The sequence below is a fragment of the Tiliqua scincoides genome, chromosome 4, assembly GCF_035046505.1.
Source record: "Tiliqua scincoides isolate rTilSci1 chromosome 4, rTilSci1.hap2, whole genome shotgun sequence".
In the NCBI taxonomy this organism is placed as follows: Eukaryota; Metazoa; Chordata; class Lepidosauria; order Squamata; family Scincidae; genus Tiliqua; species Tiliqua scincoides.
In genome coordinates, this window is record NC_089824.1 from 195935501 (window position 1) to 195952895 (window position 17395).

A 17395-nucleotide genomic window follows, 5' to 3' on the forward strand; every position below is an offset into this window, starting at 1 on the left:
AGACCCTCCCCATGTAGCTGGTGAGCAGTATTTAACATTAGAAATTGGCGTTAGGACTGTGGTGCAGTTGGCATGCTTCCTCCTTGTGCCATTTCTTCAGGGCTGAAGCCTGAAGTAGTTATATTTGCAGCAAACAGCAGCTTCAGGGGCAAGTAACCAAATCAAGGTAGGAAACACTGTGCTCTCATGGTTTGTTTGTTTGTTTATTTACAGCAAAGAAACACTTCCACACTAGTTCTGGTATCAAGCCTGTGTAATCAATGGCAGGCATGAACATGCTATTCGCCCCAAAGACACTGCAGTTTCCAGTGGATTCAACTTGAGATCCCAGAGAACACCTACCAGTCAGAAAAGATGCTACTGAACTATATGTACAACTCTGACTCACTGTAAACCTGATCTATGTTTGCAGTCAACACCAAGGTTTACCCTGTAAACATGATAAGTGACAGGGCTTAAGTTTCCCTAGTGGCCTTATCTTCAGTTCCAAAATTCTGTGCACTTATTTCTGTATGTGGACATGTTAGCCATGGCTAAGCAAGCACGAAGGAACTGTTGCAGATAAGGGACTCCCCTTTACTATCACTTCTCAGAATCCAGGGCTAAGCTTTGGCTTAGCTGAAGCTTCTGGCTGAAGCCAGGCTCCATGGCTGAAGCCTGGTGGCCTTAGGAGAAAAGTCATCTCTGCACAGCCATCCTGCCAGCGTCTGATCCCCCTAAGTTCACCTGGTCTGTGACACAGTAACAGCAGGACCCACTGAAACACTGCGTATATTTGTACTTATTAGGATGGAGTTACAGCTCAATCAAAAAAGGCTTTGCTAGTTCAGAAGCACCACACTAATTAATACAATCGGAAGCCAGAAGTTTTAGAAGTCTTCCAACAGCACTCATTAGCATACACCACTGAGAGATTTGATAAAGTTCAAAGCTTATCTTGTAGCCTTCGTGCTCCACATGTACTCAGAACAGCAGCTGGCCCAAGTGATCTCCCTTTTTTCCTTTTTAATTTTTTTTGCAGAGAACAAAATTAAATTAGATCAGATCATCATCTTTTCCCCCCTGTAGAATTAAAATTGTGCTATAAAAACAAGCCAATTGGTTTCTGGAATGCACATCCTATCACATGCTTAGCAGTAAAAGATTAAAGGGAATACCTTCAGCAACTATAAGGCAATAATTCTGTGACATTTTCATTGCAGGCTTAATAAATATTCATAATAAAGGCGGAAGAGAAGGAGGATGTAGGGGACAGGACTGTTCCCTCACTATCTGTTCAAAAAAAAGTGGTCAGTAGACGGCTGCATCTCTTTCCTCGTCTTCCTTTCCCTCTAGTTCTTCCTTGCATGGATGCCAAATGCCCCTCCTTCCCTTTCTCTTCCTCTTGCAGCTCCACGTTTATTTAGAAACAAAATTCCACTGTTAAGTGGGGTTTACTGCCAAATAATTTGCAGAGAACTGCAGATCTTAAACTTTGTTTCTTGGCTACTGTGCCGTTTCTGCAAATCTATCCCTGTCTTCTTTTACTTGTGCTTTTATTTTTTTATTATTATTTTTTTTATTTTTCCCCCTCCCTCCCGTCTTCTAAATATTCCGCTTCTCAAACCCTCTGTCCTGCTGCAAGGCACATAATCCAGCTGTTACTCAGTTCTGCTGCAAGGCACTGGATCCAGCTGTTACTCAGACATGATGCTTTTGATTTCAGTGAGACTAAATATTACAGGATCTGTGGTCCTTTCACACCCTCCCGCTCATCTCATGGGGGCATCTCTACACTGTACACAGGGAATGATATTGTATTGCAGGGGTCTTAAACTTTTCAGTACAAGGGCCACAATGTATATTTTACATATTTTGCAGGCAAAAAAGAAAATCTGTTTTATAAATGAATGAAATTTAAGTGAATGAATATGTTTTAGTTGGACCTTTTTTGTAATCAGCATGTTATGATTCATCACAGAAATGTGTCAATTACAAAGATGCAAGGCAGTGCTTAAACTGAGAAATGTCAAACATTAGCAAATGCTCTGACAAAATAACAAGGTGCTGCAGACCAGATGTGGCCCCAAGCTGTATTCTGGAGACCCCAGTTGTAAAGGATACCAGGCACTAGGCTCAAAGTTGATGCTGATAGGGAGTGTATTGGATGGATACACCATCCATCTCCATGTACCCTTCTGCAGCCGCCCTAGTTTGGGTTGTGACTGCCAGGAAGAGTTTGCGACTGACTTCCAGGTGGAGGAAGACTGCAAGGGAGGGCACCAAGACGCAGGTCTCTTGTTGTGTTGTGTACTCCTTGAGGCATCTGGTAGGCTCCTGAGAGATTCAGGAAGCTGGACTAGATGGACGTTTGGCCTGATCCAGCAGGGCTCTTCTTATGTTTTTATGAGTATTTACAGGGAGGGGTGGGGAAAAGCGTCTTGACCCTCACTTTCAGATTGAGTTTTCCTACTCCGTCCCTTTCCCCCAAATGGTCCAATCTCAGCCAGTTGTTCCACCAGGCAAAAACTGGCTGGCTGCTACTCTTCCTTCATCCACTGAGTTACAGGATTCTTTTGCACTGCACCTGCTCTCGTCACTCCTTTGCCTCCAACTTTAATGATGCTGCCCATCAGATTTCTACCTCCAGTGTAATGCTTTCTTCTCCACTGAATAAGCAGGCACTTTTGTATTGCAGTTACTAAAATGTTGAAGGGATTCTGTACATACTTGGCATATGTATTTGAGTGCATGAGTGCATGGACGCCCACACAGGAATAATGGAAACCTAGGCTAAAGCTCCATTGAGACACACTCTAATCCTATGGATTTATTTTTAATTTTTTTAGTAGGGCACAGCTATGAGATTATGGTCTGGCTATGGAATCATCACAAAGAGCTCCTGTTCTTCACCATTACCAGTGCGCCTGAGGTGGTGTTGCACATCACTACACATTTCAGTGCACTGCAATTCCATAATGCCCATCTATGGAGCAATCTAATGATGGAACTAGTGATGAAATCTAATTATGGAACACTACAGATGAAAAAAACAACGTGTACACCTCTAATGGGGGGGGCGCTTCTCTCATGGGAACTTTCCTTCAGTATTTTGCGTTCACCTGAAAATAATTCAGTTCTGCTTACAGTGAGACAGACAGATTGAAACTAGGCTGGCTGATTTATGATAACATGAACAGCAGCAGACTACCAGGGACTTTTACTTAAGATCATATCCCAGCCCATTACGACACATGAAATAAAAAGGACACTAGAGGTGTTGAGAAACACCACAAAAACTTAGGCTCCAAAGCTCTGAAACAGCATCTTGCTTTCCTTTAAATTCCACCCCTCACATTGCTAGCATCATTTGTTACATCTGTTCACATAATTCCAAGAAAATTGTATACAAACAAGCATATGTAGGAGCAAAAGACTATTAGAATTCACTGAACAATGCTTTTTTATTTGAAAACCCCTCAAAATATACAAAATTGCTTTACTCTGCCTCATTTTCCAACATTCATAAACATAATTGCATTTATTTTTCTAGTCAAGACTGCAAAACAAGTGATAATTTACAATATTACAGCTTGCGTCTCCTAGGACTGCAGGCACTATATTTGCAACTCATACTAAAGAGGAGTGGAGGTGATAATGGAAATTCAGACAAAACTTCTACTCATTGCAATGTTCTGCAAGAAAGATGCCTGAACTATTTGCAATAGTGTTCTACAACCCACCCACCTGTTCTACAACCCACCCACCCCCTACCAAATCTCTTGAAAATAGCCCACTGCTTTAAGTGTATCCATGTTCCATTCATTACTTTTGTTTGTGGAATCTAAACAAAATAATGCTGCCTTTAAATAAAGCATGAGATACATCTGAGCTTTGTAATGATCAAGCCAAGCTGATTTGACTCATAGGGACTGGCGATATGCTGGCAGGGAGCTTCAGAATGAGTTTTGTTTGGGGTTTCTTTACTGAATATTTCTTAAGCAGGAAGGAAGAGTGACTGCTATGGCCTGGGAATTATAGATGAGACTTGGGCAAGTCTTGAGTCTTGTGTCCTGCCAACTCCTGAGGCAACGTGGGTGTGCTCCTGGTGTCCAGTAAACCAGGGTCAATGGGACTGCTCATAGGGTAATTACGGGGAAGGACTAGGAGCAGGCAATCTCTTCATTTCCAAATGCCATTTTACAATCTGTGGACTTCCCATCTTGTCAGGGGCTCCAGGATCTTGGAATTGTTGAAACTGAACCAAGGAATGAAAAAGAATGGTCTGCTGCTGCTTGCTGCCCACCAATGTGAACTAAGCATTATCTTTGGACCCTGGGATGCAACCGGCTTACTAGATGCCAGCAAGGAACACAGACAGCAGCAGACTATCCTCTTCTCTCTCTGGTGCCAGTTTACAAATTTGCTGCTGCTGCTTCTTCCAAGTAGCAACATTCTATCATTCCAAGCAGCAACACTTCTACTATACGCAAGTAAGCCAAGCAAGACCCCGGGTCAATAGGAAGCAGGGAGCAGATGGCAGCAGCCTACAGGTGCCTCCCCCCACCTCCAGCACCACGACCCATAACTTCAGTGGTGGCAGTGGAGGACAACTATTGCCTATTCTGGGAGTGTGTCTGCTGTTAACATTTTTTTCCAAAGCATCCAAAGTGTGCAATTTGGGCACCCCACACAGGGCTCTTGCCCCAGGAGGCTAAAGCAGGGGTCTCCAAACTTTTTGGCCAGAGGGCCACATCAAATATTGGCACAGTGTTGAGGGCCAGAAAAAAAAATTAAATATAAAATTTGTTTAAATAAATTAGAGATGGAACTTAGATGAGTGAATAAATGATGAACGAGCTCATTCATTCAACCTCTCTGGCCCTTGAACACATTCCAGACGCGACCAACGCATAGTTCCAGTCATGTTTGGCCAAGTGGGCCAGAGACTTTCAGGGGACAAGAGGCTGGCTGTGGGCTGCATCTGGCCCCCGGACCGGGATTTGGAGCCCCCTGGGCTAAAGTGAGTACTGGGATTTCTCCAGGTATCAAGTATGAAAGCTGCTAGCTAGTCTATGCCAACTACCTGCATTAGCTCTTATAGTTCTAAGCAATGTTTGCCAAAATAGTTCAGCTGATAAAGTTCCTGTCATTCAAGGAAAGGGTTGTATTTCCCCTCTCCCACCACTTTATGTGAGCCAAACATGCTGCCTTTGCACACAACCAATACCAGATGCTTCAAAGGATAACACTTGGACAGTGGTATTGCTAACAGGTAGCCAGGGTGGGCACATGACCCAGGCTCCACACTGCTAGGGGGTGCATTGCCAACTCAGAATACCAACCAGAACATTTAAAGGGGTTTTTTGGTTTTTATTCCAGCACATTTACTGAAGTTTGGGGGGGGGGGGCGTGAAGTAGGTTTGGCACTTTTATTTCTTCCAGTGCCATGTGGGCTGGCTCTCCTCTCCTCAGATTTCCCTGGGTTCCCCATGTCTTTTATTATTTATTTGTTTAGGAGACTTCCCTGGGTTCCCTAGCAACTTCACAGGTGATTTTTGCACTTGAAATAAGAACATAAGAACAGTCCCACTGGATCAGGCCATAGGCCCATCTAGTCCAGTTTCCTGTATCTCACAGTGGCCCACCAAATGCCCCAGGGAGCACACCAGATAACAAGAGACCTAATTCTGGTGCCCTCCCTTGCATCTGGCATTCTGACATAGCCCATTTCTAAAATCAGGAGGTTGCACATACACATCATGGCTTGTAACCCATAATGGATTTTTCCTCCAGAAACTTGTCCAATCCCCTTTTAAAGGCGTCCAGGCCAGATGCCAGCACCACATCCTGCAGCAAAGAGTTCCACAGACCAACCACATGTTGAGTAAAGAAATATTTTCTTTTGTCTGTTCTAACTCACCCAACACTCAATTTTAGCGGATGTCTCCTGGTTCTGTTGTTATGTGAGAGTGTAAAGAGCATCTCTCTATCCACTCTATCCACTCTGTCTGCAAATTACTTTTGCATTGCATATGTAACTTATTTATTTTATAAATACAAAATTTGCTGATACCAACAGGGATTAGAATTTATGGTTCCTACACTACAGTAACCCAGTGCAGTTACTAGCTGTATTAACCCACTGGGCCATTCAAGGCCCTTATGAATATCTGAGCAAAGAGAAGCGATATAGCTAGCAAAAGGTAGATATTTCAATAGAAGTTATTCATAGAGAGGTAGGAAATTTTTCACAATTAAAAAAAAGGCTTGATTTCCCCACATAATGGATTGTCCTCTATGTTTAACAAAGTGCTTTATGAATTGGTTCCTTTGCCTTAGGAGTTGGATAGCCAGTGTGGTACAGGGGTTAAAATGCTAGACTTGAATCATGAAGGTCTGGATTCCTGGGCTGAAATCCTTCCCTTGGCACAAAGCTCTCTAGGGTAGTATTTCTCAAACATTTAGCATGGGGACCCATTTTTTAGAATCAGAATCTGTCAGGACCCACCGGAAATGATGTCATGACCAGAAGCGACATAATTAAGCAATCCTAGGCTGCAATCCAACCCAAACTTAACCAGGAGTAAGTCCCATTGACTATAATTGTTAAAAACATATACATAGTAGCCTGTTAAAACGTACAGATCTGTAACATTTCCCCAAATGCAGTCATATATCAAGGTAGCGTCAAGTCTAATATACTAAAAATAAAATATTGAAATGAATGGGGACCCACCAGAAAATGGTTCATGACCCACCTGACCCACAGTTTGAGAAACACTGCTCTAGAGGATCTTTGGCCAGTAATTTGCTCTTGCTAATGAATATCATTTCCCTGGTTTTGGGAATGAATTTTATTCAGGATGTTTGCTCTTCCCAGTCAGTGAACAATTTTAATTTTAATTTTTTTTATTTTCTCTCTTGCTTAAGGAATTGTGCTCCCTGTGTAGCAAATGGATTCCACTCCTTTTGAGTTGATTCCCTGCTTTAGGAATGAGTTCCTAATTCTCAGAAGAGCTTAGAAGTACTCCCAAAACCTTTAAACAGGTTGAGAACTGCACATCTAGATGAGCTGACACCTTCATTCTTTGCCTTTCCCAAATATTTAGCCAAGGGGCAGTGTCACCTAGTGGATAATGAATCAGATTTGGTTCTAGGAAAACTCAAATTCAGTTTCTACCCCTCCCTTCACTTGCCAAATGCAAGAATCTATAGCAATCTATTGATTGCATCATATGGAGGACCTTCCAAAATCTTCTTGAACCTGGGAACCAGATGCCTTAGCTATGCCACTCCATTTGGCCACATTAAACTGACAGCTAAGTACACACCCAAGTAGTAGAGGTTTGCCAAGAAAAAAATTGCATGTTGATTCATTTTTATGTCTAAGGATCTTGTTCATATCTACATCTGAACATGGAAATCTTAGCTTGCTTCCTTATCATTTGTGCCATCATAAAAAATACCAATCCTTGTTTGCAGATTCATCCATTTTCATTCTGCATTGATTTCAATGGGAAAATGATCTCTATTTCTCCCACCTTTAAGTTTGTGGTTTCCCAAATGACTCACATGTTTTTCTTAGGCATTCTAGAACCACTTCAAGATGTCCAACTTTGGACAAGACCAAGGAGATTTATTTTAAGAGGACATTAAATACACAGAAGTACTATATAAATAAATGGTAAAGAGAAATAAAATCTAAAATAACATGGTGTTGAATTCGCTTAATCTTTGCCAATAGTATTTCGTCAAATAACATATTTTATAATAAGCCAAAAGTCAAGATGTGCACTTCAAAGTGATCTTGATACCCAGTCTGCTGAGAAAATGGCATGAAAAGGTGACAGAATTGATACATGTCAGACAAAATAATATTTCAAACAACTCATTCCAGCTAAAGTACAGGTAACTTACTAAACAGAAGTATGCAATATCTTGGTAAAGAAGAAATAAATGACTTGCAGCATTGGAAAAGTTCACTACTGTAAAGGAATTCAAATAAACACCCTGACATCTGGGCAAAGAGGCACTTTTTCAACTGGTGCTTCTCATATACAGGTCCAACCTGGTTATACACTGATTTTTTTGTACACGGATTTGACTCAGCATGAATGGCCACTGCAAATAAGAAGAAATGTGCTGATCCCTGGAGAAGGGGAAAAATGTATCCCTTTAAAATCACAGTTTAAAAAAACTGCTTTTCTTACTGTTGTAGAGAGACAGGGCACAACCCTAACCCCTTATGTCAGTTCTTTCCAGCACTGGCATAGCAGTACCAATGGGACGTGTGCTGCATCTTGCAGTTGGGTGGCACTCATGGAGGCCTCCTCAAAGTAAGGGAATTATTCATTCCCTTACCTCAGAGCTGCATTGCCCTAATGTCAGTGCTGGAAAGCACTGACATAAGGGGTTAGGATTCCGCCCACAGTCATGCAAGTGATCATTCCATTCTTCAGCTGAGCCAGGTAGAAGCAGGGGTTCTAATTGCTGACTGCCTCTCCAGTAAGAAAAGCCATTTTAAATCACAATTGCAACGAGATGAACTTTTTAATTTTTTAAAACTTCTTTTATTTAATACATTTTATGATATCAGCAGGGAGTCCCAGAATAAAACCCCTGCGGATGTTGAGGCACAACTTTATTCCATTAGGAGTAGTGGGTCTTTAAATCTATTTTTCCACTGTTTTTTTATCCACTGATTTTTTTTTTTTATCCACTAGGGGTTCCGGAACAGAACTCCAGCGGATAAAGAGGGACGACCTTTATTTAGCAGCGAAAAGTTACTGTCCCTTTTCAGCACAGTCCCTTTTCTCGTGGCTGTTTATGAGTGATGTTTAGAGCAGGTTCTTGGGGGTGGGTGATGCAATGGCACCTACCATGTCATCGCATCACCCACCCGCGCTTGCGCAGTCAACCCCTTCCTCCACACATGCACAGTACTGGTCCCAAAAATGAATCCATTTTGAGCTGTACAGGGACAAGGGCAGGTGGAAGGGCCAATTTTGCTGTGCAGCCATGGCAAGTGCTGTCAGCCCTCCTTCCATCAGAAATGGCAGAAAACCACCACTCTGCCACAGGGGGTAATGAACACCCCCCGGCCCTGACTTAGCTACACCACCTTGTGTAAACCACTTTGTCAACTTTTTTGTTGAAAAAATACTCTTAGTAATAATTAATCATAAGCAGCTTCAACAAAAGTCAAAATAGCCCCTAACCCACAAAAACCCCAACAAAATCCTGTCACATTGTCACTTCTGCCCCACCCCCTCACTTCCATCCAAGCTCTGGCTAGCAGCAGGGGGAAAAACACACACAAAGGAAATGCATTGCTTCTTCCTTGAGACTATTTCACGGTCACTGTGCATGACATGGGATGAATGCCAACCAGAATGAAATGAGTCCTGTTCATCACATTTTAGCATCCTTCCTGAAACTAATGCGCAGTCCCATCAGGCATGTTCCGTATCTCTCCTTCCCTGCTAGGTCACATCTCTGAGTCCTTGATGCTGCTACCAACTTGATAATGGTGATCACGGGAAGGTGCCAACGTTCACAGCCAGGAGTGCTGACTTCTTGATTGCTTTCACTGAGGAGGAGGGGGGAAGCAGGCTGAAAATAGTTCAAGTGTACCATTTAACGCAGCCAGGGTGTAGTGATTTTATGGACCCCCAAGGAGAGCAATTCATTCTGGGCCATTAAAAGCCTCCCTGAGAGCCTCACTTTCATAACACACTTTTTTCTGCCCTCCACATTTTTAGGTGGTATCTGTGGGTAGACTGATGAAGTGTCTCTATAGCTCTGTGGGTGATATATGATTTTGGCAGCACAGTGCCTCTGGAATATACACTGGACAGAAACCGACCTTGTCATTCTTTTCCCTTTAAGTGGCAAAATACGATGAGAGGGAAAATATTGTCTTTTCCACAAGAAAACTAACTAGTGAAAGTCCATTTCTTTAGTCAAAAGGTGTGGCAATTAAAGTTAAATACATTTTAATAATCAGACACACCTTTTAGAGCAGTGGTTCCTAAACTTCTACAGAGGAGTTGAGAACCAGGTAAGTATTTGTGTGGGCAGGGAGAGGCGGGGAGGGGGACAGTGATGACACCACAGTGATCACAGCGCCACCACTACCAAGGGGCTTGTTCCTTACCTTGGGGACAGCACTGGCCTCCTGGAGGGTCCTGGAGCCTTACAGCCCTGCAAAAACTGGAAGTAGCTGCTGATCGGAGATAAGGACTTCACAGGAGTTTACAGAAGCCTTCGAGGACATCAGAGGAGGCTGCCAGCCTCCAGGACTCTGCAAGTGGCCAGTGCTGCTCATTGCCATCATCCATCATTGCCATCAAGGCAGGGCCACTCAGCTTATGTGGGAATGCCCTGCTTCTGGTTCCCCTGGTGGGTCATGATCCACTAGTTTGGGAACCACCGTTTTAGAGTCATATAACTCACAAGGGATTAAAACCAGCCTTAAAGCAGAACCAAACATGACTTCTTCAATCAGCTTCATAGGTAAGACAATCCACATGGCCATGATCTACCTCCTCCCCAACCTTGTTCATTACCCATTCATTCTGAACATCTGCACGGGGCTTCTGTGTTGACTTATGCTACATGCTGTGGCATTGCTGGTGGGGGAGGGAAACTGAAGTGGACCTCCCCAGGTGCCCTGCCCTAGGGCAGGGTGGTGGTGGTTGATGACTGCATTGCAGGAATCTGCAAAGCGGAGCTCCATGCCACATTAGGCAACAGAAGGGCCCTCCCATGAGATCACACTGTCCAGAAGCAATTAGCAGTGGCACTATGGCACTCTGAGTGAGAGGGAGGTATCTTGCAGCAGCGGGTGACACCTGCCCCCCCGGGGGGTTATGCCCAGGCAACACCACTGACTACACAAATGCCAACCTAGGCACTGCCTACAACTCTGATACAGTGCTCTATCCTGACTCCAGGCCTAAACCTGCTGAGACATGCACCTTCCTTCTCCTCATGTTCTTAGATGACTGTGGCTAGTATTGAAACCGCCATGGAGAGAAGAGTACATGCTACTATGATAACATATTCTCTGCAGGCTGCACATTTTTAAGAAGTTAATATCCTACCCGTTAACACCTTCACATGGTGCCCTACAACATTTAAAAATGTTATAACAAGTGCCTGTTGGGCAGACAGAAAAATAATAGTAACTGTGCATTAAAATTCATGTGCTGAGTTAGCCAACAGTCAGGAAATTCTATGCCTACAATTCAAAATGCTGATATCACCGATTTAAATTGGTTTTTACTTTCAAATATACAGTAGAACCTCCAAAGTTGACCACCTCTCTATATTGACCACCTCCTTAAGTTGACCTAATTTTTGACCAAGATTTGACCATTTGACCAATCTTGACCACTTCGACCATTGCACAGAGTACTAATTTACCCTCTGTAAGTTGCCCACTGAACACGATACTGTGGGCCTGTGTTTTGTCTGGTTTGTCCCATCTTGGAAAAGCAAGAAGCCACGTGACAATCCTTCCCCTACGCCTGCTAGCACGTGTGCGAAAGGCTTTTTATAGGTGGGAACACTGCACATAGCCAACATACCTGCGTCGGCTGCCGATTGTACCTGGAGATGTACCAAGTTGTGGTTGGCAACCTTCAGTCTCGAAAGACTATGGTATAAGCCTACAGCACCCAGTATTCCCTGGTGGTCTCCCATCCAAGTACTAACCAGGCCTGACCTTGCTTAGCTTCCAAGATCAGATGAGATTGGGCATGCGCAAGGTAACAGTTGTGAGGGACATGAGATTGCTTGTGCACAGTGAAGTCACTGTCCTTTCACTTTGGTTCCCATCACTTATATTTACACTTTACACTTTACACTTATATTGAAACACAACTGCTATTTTGCGGCCTATTCTCCTGGTTTGGAGAGATCCTTCTGGAGCACTTCACAATCCCTTCTGGTCTTCACCACTCAGAAAAGTTTAGTGTCATCCACAAACCTGTCCACCTCCCTGCTTATCCCTGTTTCCACATCATTTATGAAGATGTTGAAAAGCACCAGTCCCAGGACAGATCCTTGAGGCACTCCACTTTCCACCTCTCTCCACCTTTTTTGTCAATTGCCCATTGACACCCACTCTCTGCTTCCTGTTCCTCAGCCAGTTCCCAATCCATGAGAGGACCTGTCCTCTTATTCCCTGACTGTGGAGTTTTCTCAACAGCCTTTAGTGAGGGACCGTATCAAACACCTTCTGGCATTTAGTGAATCTGAGGAGACCCAGTGGAGGCCAGGCAGCCTAAGCAAAAAAGTGTGTGTGTGTGTGTGTGTGTGCGTGTGTTTTAGCTGTTGGGGCTATGTAACATGCTACATGCTATGGGCTGGCAAGGGATAGCATTGGTCTGCCTGTCTACTATGAAACCAAGTATTGTAAAACTTACCATTTTTTTTAAGTTTATGAATTTTCAGGGTTTTTTAAACATTGATTGTGGGCTGTTTATTCTCTGTCTCTTGAGATAGATATAATGATATAAATAGTAAGCATCACAAGAGGATCAATTCTCATTGATATTTGCAATAAAACTTTTTAAAAATCCAATCTAAATAATAACTTGGCCTTGCATTTGTTGTCCTGGGAGCTAAACATAATAATATTTAAATGCCCTTTTTTTCCATATGTTGACCACCTCCCTATGTTGACCAATTTCCTCCAGTCCCTTGGGTGGTCAACTTAAAGAGGTTCTACTGTATATATTTAAAGTGGTCTTTTTTATTTGAGTATCACAAGAATTTTCTCCGAACAAAACAAAAAATCCAACACCCACATCCTCTGACTCCGATCAGAACACAGATAATGATTCATGATATACACAGATTCTAAATTTATTCACTTAAGAAGTCTGTGTACTTCCTTGTAAGCAAGAATTAATGTACCCAGCCATGAGTCAAAAATATGGTAATAATTTTATTGCTTGCTTTTGCAATAAAATAAACATTTTTTTTCCTTAACAGCTGTTGACAAGCGAAGCAGCCTGAGCAAAAAGACAAAGATAAATGTAATGTCTGCACTTGGAGATGCACATATTGTTTGATTTAAAACACACCACCTTTCAGTGCTGCGTGGTAATAATTTAAGTACTGCATGCAAATACTTTTAGGGATATAAAAAAAGAATTCCATCCTCCTCAGACTTTCTATTGACACTGTTACAAAGTAAAAGAGTATGCAAGGGATTCAAATGAATGACTGATAGCTGGAGTTAAAAACAGTAGAAAAATGAACCAATTAGTCAGTCTTGCTTGAACCTCTCCTATTATTGTGCCACTTAGCCCTTGACAGAAATAAATTGTGAGCTTCATGAGCTCTGCTCAGAAATCTGAACATGTGAAGCTGACCTATGGAGTCAGACGATTAGTCCACAAAGCTTAATATTACTTGTTCTGGATGATACTGGCTCTCTAGGGCAGGGGTGCCCAAACCCCAGCCCTGAGGCCACTTGCGGCTCTTGAGGCCTCTTAATGCGGCCCTCAGGGAACCCCTAGTCTCCAATGAGCCTCTGGCCCTCCAGAGATTTGTTGGAGCCCGCACTGGCCCGACACAACTGCTCTCAAAGTGAGGGCGACTGTTTGACCTCTCGCATGAGCTGTGTGATGAGGGCTCCCTCCACTGCTTGCTTTTTCATGTCTGTGATGCAGTAGTGGCAGCAAAGAAAAGGCTTTCTGCAAGGCCTTGTATAGGCCTTGAGCTATTGCAAGACCTTCATTCATTCATATAAGTTCATCTTTAATATACTCACTTATGTAAACATATGTAAATTTATTCAAATTTTAAATGTAAATTAATTCTTTGTCCCCCCCGGCCCCCAACATAGTGTCAGAGAGCTGATGTGGCCCTCCTGCCAAAAACTTTGGACACCCCTGCTCTAGGGTATCAGAAAGAGGTCTGTTGTATCTGAGATCTGCAGTCCCTTTCCTATTTGTTTCCCATGTTTGCCCATATGTAGAGGGCATTTGTAACAGCAAACTGTGGGTGTTTCAGGAAAGACATCACTGACCAGAACCTTTCTGAGCTCTAGGGTCATTAACCAATCCTTGCCATTTCTTGCTTCATAGGAACAGGGCCTCCTAAAGCACTTCCTCAATCCAGAGACTTCACTGCGTTAAACCATCCAGCCATCCCACCAGACTGTTTTGGGGCTTCCCCGCTGCTTCTTGTTCCCTGACTCAACAACCATACGGCATCCTGCTGGACCCCTGAGTCACAGGAACTAGGGCACTCATTTCTGGCCTCAGCATCCAATCCAGCTGAGCTTGCCTCTGCTTCTGATGACCTGCAGTATAACATGCTGCAGATATTCATTCTAACCTACACAACAGGCAGAAATTCACACACAGAAATATAGTTGATCCAGTCTTGAACAATGCACTAAGAAACTGTGAAAAGCAATCAATTTGAACTTGCACACTTCCTTATTTCTGATCCTTTAATATTGTTTGGGTCATAAAATGCTCAGAAACATAGCTTAAAGCAAAGGAAAAATGAAATGAAAAAAGCCAGTTCTAACACTTTGCAGCCTGTCCCAGAGTAACACAGAGTATGCATACTGCCCATTCCGGCAGAGATAGCTATTGCCATGCTGATCTCAGAATCAAACTACCTAGAAGATCAGCCAAAAGCTGGAGTGGAAATTTACTTAGGGCTCCACCCTTTTACTTTCCATTGTTTCCCTAGTTCAAATCCCCCTCAACATTGCAATTAGTCCACTGTGAGGAAAAAGACTATGGAAAAAAGACACACTAGAATCAAGCCTCCCCCTCCCATGAGGCTATTAGCTGCTACCAGGTGTGCTTTCAAAACTCATTACCATGCACACATGGAGGGGGAATCTATTGCACATGCTGGGACCCTGTGCAGTGGCCAATGGCACAGCACAATGGTTTGGCATGGAAGGAAGTGGTAGAAAAGAATGAATAACATAAATAAATGTTATTGTTGTTGTTGGCAACCTTCAGTCTCGAAAGACTATGGTATTGCGCTCTGAATGGTGGTTCTGGAACAGCGTCTAGTGTGGCTGAAAAGGCCAATTCGGGAGTGACAATCCCTTCCACACTGGGAGCAAGTGCAGCCTGTCCCTGGTCTGTCTCCCTGGCTATGGGCCTTCCTTCTTTGCCTCTTTGCCTCAGACTGTTGGCCAAGTGTGTCTTCAAACTGGGAAAGGCCATGCTGCACAGCCTGCCTCCAAGCGGGCCGCTCAGAGGCCAGGGTTTCCCACCTGTTGAGGTCCACTCCTAAGGCCTTCAGATCCCTCTTGCAGATGTCCTTGTGTTAATGTTATTGTAGGGCTGCATTACAAATGCAAGGAAGGGCTATCCAGATAAAAGCAATTCGTTGCCACATGGCCACCCACATGGCCAGGGCCTAAACCTAATCACTTGCTGTACAGTGAAGGGAGAGGGAGAGAATGCAAAAAGGAAATTCTTAAAAGGATTGGTCCTTGAGCTGAAGACCAAAGCTACCAGCCCATTTCTACTGTTTTGTGTGGCCTGCATTGTAGAAGTCACAGGCTAGAATGCTGAGACCAAGAAATGCTCCTGTTCAAGAGCAGGGTATCAAATGATGGAAAGGGTTTTGAGGCAGGTCCAGGGGCTCAACTATAGATGTAGCTGAGTTGAGGAGGGAAGCAGGGCACGAGAGCCAGAGCTGTTTTCCTGGAGAAGGGAGTTCATTGCAAGGGAGCCCACAAAGGATGGCTGTCCAGCCTGCACTGGCATGGTGGTTTTCAGTTGTGCTCAGGGAACACAGGGAACTTGGAAAGAAGGTTGAAAGAAAAAGGGAGCAGATGGTTACAATTCCTAGGTGCCAGTTTGGCACAGTGGTTCTTGGGTTACAGCTGGAATGGAGGTGATTCACGCAGCACCAGAGGGTTGATCAAACAAATTCAAAGGAAGGAAAGAAGAAAAGTGAGGGTTGAAGTACCTGAGGGTCTATAGGGTTGCCAGTTTGACTGCACATGAAACACAGAAGATGGGGGATTTGGAGGTCCAATGGTCAGGGTGATGAAGTCCAGTATTATCTGTCCTGCTGGGATAAGGCTGGTGTTGCTGCAGGACTTGTGGCTAGGTCACTAAGATATAGTGAATTCCTGATTCCTGATTGCAAAAGAGGCAGTGGTAGGATTGATACACAAAACTAGGGAGAGATCAGGCAGTAGGCTAATCTAGTTTGAGGAACGAAGAAAGGTAAGAAAACCAAGAAGTCTTCTTGCAAAGTGACTCGGTGCTGTTTGAGTGGTAGCTTGCAGTAGCACTCAGAGGGAAACATGCAAGGAAGAGGGGGAAAAGACTGAAAAAAGAAGAATGTGGCTCCATACGTGTTCTGGGTGCCAGCTGGTATAGCTGTTCGCAGACAACAGAGGGAATGGGGGAGCTTGATGCAAGAACAGCAGTAAATAAACAAGAGTAGCAATAATGAGGCATCTGTGATCCAGTTTTTTAACAGATGAAATTCCCATTGGACAACATAGATGCTGTTGTGGGGTGTGCTCAGCTTGGAAAATTCTTCTGTGTTTGGATCGCTTTTGATGACCCATCTCTTGTAGAAATAGTTGTCCTCCATTGTGCATCACCCTGAGATGGGTGCAACAGGAATTTCTTGATTGCTGTGGACGCCTGGTTCATGCTTGCCTGGTATGCACCCAGTATCATATGAAAGCATATATCATTGTGTCAAGCAGCACTTGTTTGGAAGCTTCCAGTTCACTACTGATAACAGAATGACAAATCAGACAAATATCTGCCCTAATCCAACCCAGCTCTTCATATACCTGTTTAGATGAATGCCCATTTTAGTCTGGGGTCTGCTATCGCACTTCTGTGTTGCATACTGTGCCCGGCAGATGACTAGCACTAAATTGTTTTGTTGCAGAAGGAGAACTGAAAAGTTAAGAGCAAAAATTGTGAGCCCACTTTATAAAACTGCTCTTAAAAAGAAAATGCACCATTGCTTCGGTATTCATAGGCTGCTCTTACATAATGACATCAAAGTAATTACACCAATCAAGTTAGCCTTGGTAGGGTCTCCACTGAAGTTAATTAGTTAATGTCGATGACATTCTTTGAACATATAAAATGTGGTGGGTTGTGTTTTTTTTCCTTCTTCCTAGTACTATAAAGGGCAATCAGAGCAGATAACTGTGGGGTACTTAGAATGCTAAAAGCATCTTGACCTGTCTCATAAAAAGTCTATTTCTGCCTGGTTGCCCTCAAGACAGGATTTTTTATTTACTGTATTAAAGAGGTATGCTCTTGAAAACCAGAGGACTTTGGAGCACAAATGGACCAGTAAGAGTGAACCAACATATATCCTGTAGGAGCAAAAACCAAACTATTAGCATCAAGGACCAAGCAGTGTTGAAGAAAATAAG

General features: G+C 43.4%; 1 protein-coding gene and 1 pseudogene across 1 annotated transcript in view; both read right to left on the bottom strand.

Moving 5' to 3' along the window:
- PTPRT (protein tyrosine phosphatase receptor type T) overlaps positions 1 to 17395 on the bottom strand; it is a 556684-nt gene that overhangs the window by 523976 nt on the left and 15313 nt on the right. The gene's annotated exons all lie outside the window — the stretch shown is intronic.
- On the bottom strand, positions 11652 to 11768 carry LOC136650159 (5S ribosomal RNA; annotated as a pseudogene).